Genomic DNA, 8,793 nt, shown 5'->3' on the forward strand with positions numbered 1-8,793 from the left:
AAAGCCACTGCTTGTAAAGCCTACGCCTGAAAAGCCACCGGCAGAATGAACACTAGTACCAGGTAAATGCTGGCTCTTCCATTACTTCGGTATAAGCTTTTTTTTGTAAACAAAAAACTTTAAAATTCATTAAGAGGCAAAGAATATGCGAAACGTTGACCAGACCACACACCAGAAGGTGAAGGGACGACGACGTTTCGACTCTTTCTCAAGCCATTCTCGACTTGAGAATGGTCCAGGACGGACCGAAACGTTGTCATCCCTTCACCTTCTAGTGTGTGGTTTGGTCAACATACTTTAGCCACGTTTTTGTGACTCATCGCCTGGATATACGAAACCATTTATCAATAATTTTGTTATGTACCTATTATATAACTATTATTTACACAAGACTTTATAATGTATAAGACTATAAAGAAGCAATATATTATAAGAAAATACTTGTGATTCGTTAATGTGCGTTTTAATGGCCTCTAAACAGGTAATACACCACATGCGTCTTAAATATTTCACTATTATTTCCTTAGAAATTTTATGCATTGAAGAAATAGTGATAAGTTCTGAATAGAAAGTTTAACAGAACACTAGTCCAGAATAAATAAAATACCAATTTGTCTAGAATAGTTAATAGAAGACCAACTTGTTGGGAATAGACAATAGAAGACCAACTTGTCTAGAGAGGACGCCGATCATGCCATTCCAGGAGCCGTTAGTTGTGATGGAGCCAAAGCCGTCGACTTGATGGATGACCTCAGAGAAGTTGAGGTGTTTCTGGAGGAGGCGGAGAAGCTCGGCAGCGTAGCCCCGGGCCTCCTGGAGCCGCTTCACCTCCCCGTCGAAGTCAAACACTGTCGCTTTCTTAAGTAACAAGAAGAGAAGTGTAAGCCGGGCTTACCTTTACCAAAGAAATAATGCTAAGAATATATACACATATATATCTATTCTTCACTGTCGATGGTAATTAAAAAATCAATTCCCCAAAATTCATTTTTATTTCTAGTCTGACGCGACACTTGAACGCGTTTCGTAATAACTTATTACATTTTCAAAGACTTTAATTTACACACACACAGCTATAACCTGCAAACAGTAAACAGAGTTTAAACAGCTTTCATTTTATACCTGCATTTGGGTGAGGTGATATGTTACAACAGTTTTGGATGAGGTGAAAACAAACTTTCAACACAAGACAGAACACGAAACAATGGGTATAATATTGGGTAAGTTAAAGGGAAGAATGGAAGTAACTGCAAAGGGCCTATTGGCCCATATTACTTGATGCTTCTATATTGGTGCGGAGTCTTGAAGTGGGTAGGATATAGTTGTGCATTAATTGGCTGTTGATTGCTGGTGTTGACTTCTTAATGTGTAGTGCCTCGCAGATATCAAGCTGCCTGCTATCGCTGTATCTATCGATGATTTCCGTGTTTTTTGTTAAGACTTCTCTGGTGATGGTCTGGTTGTGGGAAGAGATTATATGTTCCTTCATAGAGCCCTGTTGCTTATGCATCGTTAATCGCCTGGAAACAGATGTTGTTGTCTTGCCTATATACTGAGTTCATTGAGGCTTACAGTCCCCAAGTGGGCATTTGAAGGCATAGACGACATTGGTCTCTTTTAAATCAAAGCGTTCTGCTCTGTGTCTGGAGAGTTTCTCATGAGTAGGCTGGTCGTTTTCTTGGTTTTAAAGTAAATCGTCAATTGTATCTACTGATTTTTGTCTGTAGGGATAACGTTTCTATTAACAATATCTTTCAGCACCCTTTCCTCCATTTTATGAGCTGTGGAAAAGAAGTTCCTGTAAAATAGTCTAATAGTGGGTACAGTTGTTGTGTTAGTTGTCTCTTCAGAGGTTGCATGGCGTTTCACCTTCCTTCTTATGATGTCTTCAACGAAACCATTGGAGAAGCCGTTGTTGACTAGGACCTGCCTTACCCTACAGAGTTCTTCATCGACTTGCTTCCATCCTGAGCTGTGGCTGAGAGCACGGTCGACATATGCGTTAACAACACTCCTCTTCTACCTGTCTGGGCAGTCACTGTTGGCATTGTGGCACATTCCTATGTTTGTTTCCTTAGTGTAGACCTGCAGTGTGGAAGCCTCCATTCCTTTCCGTGACTGTTACATCTAGAAAGGGCAGCTTCCCATCCTTCTCCATCTCGTAAGTGAAACTTAACACAAAATTCTGCCTGAATGCCTCATTCAGCTGCTGCAGACGTCTGACATCAGGTACCTGCATAAAAATGTCGTCAACATATTTGCAGTATATGGTGGGTTTCAGGTCCATGTCAACTAAGACCCTCTGCTCTATTGTACCCATGTACGCAAAGAGAACACCTAGGGGAGAACCCATGGCGAACCTATCTACTTGCTTATGCATGTGCCCTGTCCGGAGATAGAATTTTCCTGCTCCCTTGTACACTGAAATGGATGTACATGTGCAGTGTGCACAGGTGCGTGTGCACCTGAGATTCACTTTACGAAATACAACTTCTACACAGTTGTGTTGGGTGTCGTTGGACAGACAACCCTTGACAAGTGCTCGTCATTGATCTCATTCTGATCGCTGTATCAGGTCTGGGGAGTAAGTCACAGTAGGGAGTAGATTTCTGCGTATTTGTGTACCAGTTCAAAGTGTTGAGGGATGTTTGGGTGGTCAACGGTTGTGAGCTGATCCCCATCACATGTCACCCTCGTGAGAGGGGGTAGCGTCGTCAAGGAAGGAGCGCCATTGGCCAGAGCTCCTGGGCCTCGGGAATGTTACGCGGTGATTGGTAAAGAGGCTGCAAATGCAAATTTGCAATAAATGCAAATTTGCAAATTTGAAAATGCAAATTTGCAAATTTAATTGTGTCTGCAGGATCGAACATTGACTCCTGGATCCCGGTTAAGTATGTGTGTGTGTGGATGTATGTAACCGGCCGGTGAGAATGTAAGAACACTGTTTCTGTTTTGGGTATAAAACTCTGAAGCTGGTTTCGCACCCAGTGTTCCGCCTAGCCTTTGGTAACCTGGTGAAATGATGGGAATTGGAGACGTGTGAGTTACCCTGTTTGACGTCATCAAGTTGTGGGTTGAGCCCAACTGTGAGGATTGACGTGTGAGAGGTCACAATCAGTCACATTCAGTTGTGAGGATATTATAATTTTACTGCGTCTTCAAGAGTGGAGAAAAGGGATTTTAATTGTTCCATTTCTCTATATTGTGCCGTGTATGTAATTCAATTTCAGAGAATTCCTGTTCCAGCAGTGAAGTAGTAACGGGAGTTTTCCCTCTTGGTAATTTGATAATTTATATTATATTTTGCCTGCGCTTTATTATACTGTTGTGTTGTATTAAAGCTGTGAATTATTAGAGGTATAATTTACTTTTGGGAAAGTCTTTTGCAAGTGTTGCCGTGAATGGCAAAGGTGTACCGTGTTGTACCGTGTTGTACCATGTGTGAACTGTAGACAAGTTGTGTCCTTGGTGAAATGCGTTGTGTACTGTGAAGGATTCTGTGAGAATTAAAGTCATTTCTTTTCTTTTTTATTTATAAAACAAATACATGACAAGGAAAGCATTACAACATTAAGGCACCGAAGCACCAAAAGAAAAACCCGTACACCAGCACACACCACCCAGCAACATAACACCAATGTACATGCAAGCAACACAGAACAAGTACAGTACAAATGTCACACCAAAAGCTGAACATATTTGAACACAATAAAAAAACAGTGGACAATGTTCATAGAGCAAACGTAAATGAGAACCCATGAAACAAGCAAAATTCATTAGAAAACACAATAAGAAACTGCACAACCCAGACGGGGCGGGCCGAGTCACATACATTAAAAACCCCACAATGGCGCAAAATAAACATTCAGAAGCAAAAGCACAAAATAATAAAAAATTTAATACACACACACAACCCACGAAACACCCGGCACACACGGAACAGAAACACGCGATTGTTCGACCGGAACACACAGAAACCGGGAAACAAACAGCAACCACAGGCCAGACACACGGGAAAAAATACCGGAACATGTAGGACCCGGCAAAAAAAAACACCACGCACACCAGAAGTACACACACACACACACACAGAACACCATTAGAAACACAACATAGAAGATAACAGTCTAACACACACGGAAAACACATTACAGTATGAACAAAACAAACAATTTACACAAAGGCCTAAACTAGGCAAACAAAACAACTACATAGCAGACAATACAAAAAGTTATAAACGTTCCGGGAGCATATAATGCAAGCACAAAACTACGCATATTTATCGGGAAACTCCCTCTTCGGAAACCGCAAGCAGTATGCCTCCCAAACGAGCTTGACATCATCAGACACCGGTCTACCAGGCAACGCACAAGGCTGAGGCATCAGCTCCGGCACTCCATAAACAAAACACTTCACCCTCGGTACCCAAATAGTATAGGGGCACCACAGCACCGGATACACCCGGCTATTCATAGTAAGTTCCAAAGCCTGCGACGCATCGAGCGGGACCCCATTGGCGAGTACCACAGGGAAGGGTGCGGCACGAGGGGTTCGAGCACCAGGGGACGGACAAGGGTAGCCACAGAGGTCCGTACTGATAGTCACACGGTTCTTCATTCCAGGGAAAACCAGAGGGAACGCACACCTGCCAGGGCCCCTACCACCGGACACAGGATCAGAGGCCTCCCGGCGCACAGTTTTCAAGAGGCCCACCACGAGGTCACGATCACTAGGGGCAACCTCCCAAGGAGGGGAGGCACCAGCAGCAGGGGCCGTAAGGCGCCACAGGAGGCCGCACAGGCCCCTCCATCACATCATCATCCACAACTTCACACTCTCCAGGCTACCCACGAGGGGGCGACACACTCCTAGCCCTTCCGGAACGTTTGGACAGAGGCCTCTGATCATCCGAACTGTCGCCCAGAGCAGGAGACATCCCAGTAGAGCCCACGGCCGGCCGCAAGTCACCGGGCAACACACGATCCGAAAAAACATCAGCCTCACCCACAGGGGGTACAGGTCCACACCCTCCAGGTGACACAGGAGCTGGAAACGGGGCCGGCGGAGGCAACGGAGCAGATGGAGGCGAGGAATCCGACGGCGGGGGTGGTTCGGCACCCCACACCACCCTGACACCCTCACCACCAACCGCACTTACTGGAGCGGCACCCAACACCGCTGCCGTCCTCTCACAAGAGGTATCATCCACAACCGAGACATCCTCACGCTCGGGCAAGGGAGGAAAATATGCTTCATGAAATACATTTACCCGATCATACATCCGAGTGTCGCAGGCAGCAGCCAAATGTCCAACGTGGCCACATTTAAAACACGTCCGAGTCTGCCCACGGTAGGAGAAGCAGACCGTAAAGCTAGCAAGCGCGAGAGAAGGCACAATCCCATGAAGAACCATCTTAGCCGTTCGGTAACCATTACCGAGTCCCTTGACGTCCCCGATTGTGAATCTACACGCACGAATAGAGTCCACACGCCCATACCTGGCAAGAGCCCGACGGAGAAGATCCTCAGACATTTCAAACGGCGCATTCTTAATAGACACGTATGTGTACTCCACACTCAAATTCGTCACAGTCACAGAGCCAAGACCGTTGCTCAGCCCCACCACCTTGTCCTCATACTGGTCGAGAAACCTCCAGAACAAGCCACTCCCGACGAACTTCACAACTACTCTGTCGTCACGAACAACCTGTGGACCGACGAGATCTTCCACTTACACACCCATAACTGCAAACAGTGTTGCTGACGACGCCAATATCCACCCGACAGGTAAATGTCAGACCAGCCGAGTCCTTCCTCCTTAGTGGCGGCACGTAATGCCGTAAGTCCCCATACTGAGACTGAAAAACAGTCACCCCGCAGTGGCAAACAACCACCCGTCAGGGCAACAAACAATCGCCCAATCAGAATTAAAGTCATTTAACGTCACTCGGGGACACGATTACTTAACGAGGTCATTGTTGATTTGTTGAACAGCATTGTGATTAATGTAGATCCGTGTAATTGGAACAGTCACAGTGAGTTCACGCAGTGGAGGACTTGTCAATAGGAGACTAACGTAGTGTTAACGAATTAACGAGCTGTCGTTAGTTAAGTGATTGATTAACGTAAGGAACTGATCGTCTTGTCATGCTCGGAGTCAATTGCGCTGTCATTAAGCTGTCGTAATTCGTTGGACTGATCCGACCTGTCTGCGCGCAGGGGGATTAAGCACTCGTAGTTAATTAAGGAAAATTAGTACCCCCCCACTTAGTGAATTCACACGGTGTTGATATTGTTGTTTACACAGGGTGTCTTGTAGCCTTGTGTGGTAAAGTATTAAGGTAATCTTGTCTTAAGACTGGAAGAGACATGTCAGTTGGAGGACAGTAGGCTTTGTCAATACTCGTCTGAATTAATAGGCTGTTACTTTCAGTAATTAATTGCGGATTACTCACCGAATGTTTGACGCTTCAAGTACGATGTAATTATTTGATTTACGAGTTATTGTTGCCATTTAAGTATCGTTGAGACACGAGTGTTAACGTAAATTGAATCATTGCTAACCGCTGTAGACGGTCGATTAACGTAATTGTTAAATTCAATTAGTGTAACTTATATTGTTGTTGTCCTGAGAGTTTAGTATTAACGTAGGATTTATTTATAGGGGGGTAATCATTGTTGGATCACCCGCCTTGTTACTTGGCACCTCCTTGGTAGAGCAGCGAGCACCAGTCAAGTTTTGTGATTATAGTATTTGTTCACCGTGAACCCGTGACAATATTGATTGCAAGCTTGTGTCACCAGTGGGCACCACTTTGTTCAGTTTTTTTTTTAGTTTTTTTATTTATTTTTACATGCAAGCATGCTTATAAGTACAATAAAAGTAAACAATAACATAGAACAGAGCCAAAATAACAAAGCACAAACGTGCAAAAACATAAAGGAACAAATGTACTAAACACAAAAACGCCGACCGGAAGGGCCGACCACAAAACAATAATAATTACAAACAAACCACAACAAGCAAGTTAAAACACAGTGGAATACAATGCAGAAATAACACACCAAAACATGAAATATTCAGAACAAGGCTACCAGCACCTCAAACCCACACGGAGAGGCACCAACACAAAACGAAAATAATTATAATAATAATAATAATAATAATAATAATAATAATAATAATAATAATAACAATAATTAATAAAAATAACAACTACAAAGGAACAAATATACAACAAACAAAGAAAAGCACAATGGCAAAACTCGACAAAAAGCATAACCCCAGACCGGGTCACGCCAACAGCCTGAAGGGCACTCAACACGACACAAACAAGCGCACAAGCAGCAACATAAAAAAACAGAACCACAAAGCACAACATAAGCACACGACATCCACAACCAGACACACACCAATCAAACCCTGGACCGCACAGGAACCGGACACACACATAAGCCACACAAACCCATAACCACAAACCTGGAGCACGCAGGAACCGGGAAACAAACCTGCCCCACCCCACACACACAGACACACAACCGACCCGCACCCCACAACCATGCACCACAATACACAAAGGAATCATGAGCGAGGAATACATATCTCAGAGACAGGAAGATATTTATCAGGGAACGAATCCCAAGGATACCAACGCTTATAGGCCTCCCAAATCAAATACTCCAAGTCGGTGGGGGGACGATCCCCCTGCCGTCGTGGGCCCAGCATAAACTCGGGAACCTCCAGATCAGGTGGAAACGGCCACTCCTGAAGGTCACCGACGCAAGTCGCTAAACGAGGATGGGGAGCACAAACCACGTCCTTCGAGGTAGCAGATGACACCGATGAAGCGTACGAGGCTGTCGGGACGGCCGCGCCGCCGTACGCGCAGGAGCAGGGGACAAGCAACGAGATGGTAACGTCCCAACCGAGACCGCAGGAGACACTGAAGAGATGGCCGGAGACGGAAGAGGCGTCGAGACCGCAGTCGATGAAACAGGGACCGAGGAAGGGGTTACAGAACCCCCAGAGCGAGCAGTCTTTTTCAACGCCATCACCAGGCCACCCTGCTCACCGCGAACCTCAGCAGGGGGAACCACCCCCCACGAAGAACCGGAGCCATCCGATGCAGGCGACGCACCCGAAGCAGGAACCGCAGACACCAAATCTGAAGTGGAGGCCGAAACACCGGCACTGGCACCCTCAGGCAAATGCACCTCCGCCACCACCATAGTCTGCAACGCAACCGGAGCCACCCCTCCGTCGCCGGCAGATCCACAAGCGTCGAAATTGCCAACGTCAGCCCAAGCAGAAGACGAAAGCCGGGAACGCTTAGGCTCTGGCCGCACATCATCAGACCCGGAGGCCGACTCAGAGACACGCGCAACACAAGCTGGGCGAACCGACGCACGTCGCAGAACGGCAGCATCCTCAACCACATGGGGCACCAGGCCAGGCACAGGAGGAAGCGCCGGATCCACCCCATCACCCAGCAAAGCCGAAACAGCCGGCAAGGGCGCAGGGACAGGGTCAGACGCAGCAGAGGACGAACTGGAAGACGGGAGAATCGAGCAGCAGGCAGTCTGAAGAACCCCAGGGACACTAGTCGGAGCAGGACGATCACCCTGCGACGCCACAGCATCATGAGGAGAGGCGACAACAACAGGGGGCGCACCAGGCGGCGCAACAGGCGACACAGGGGGCACATCCGCGGCTGAAGAGACGTCCACATCCACTGAATCCTCCTCCACAGGAAGCGGTGGAAAATCCTCCTCACTGAAGAGGTTCACGGGTGC

The sequence above is a fragment of the Procambarus clarkii genome, chromosome 87, assembly GCF_040958095.1.
Source record: "Procambarus clarkii isolate CNS0578487 chromosome 87, FALCON_Pclarkii_2.0, whole genome shotgun sequence".
NCBI lineage: Eukaryota > Metazoa > Arthropoda > Malacostraca > Decapoda > Cambaridae > Procambarus > Procambarus clarkii.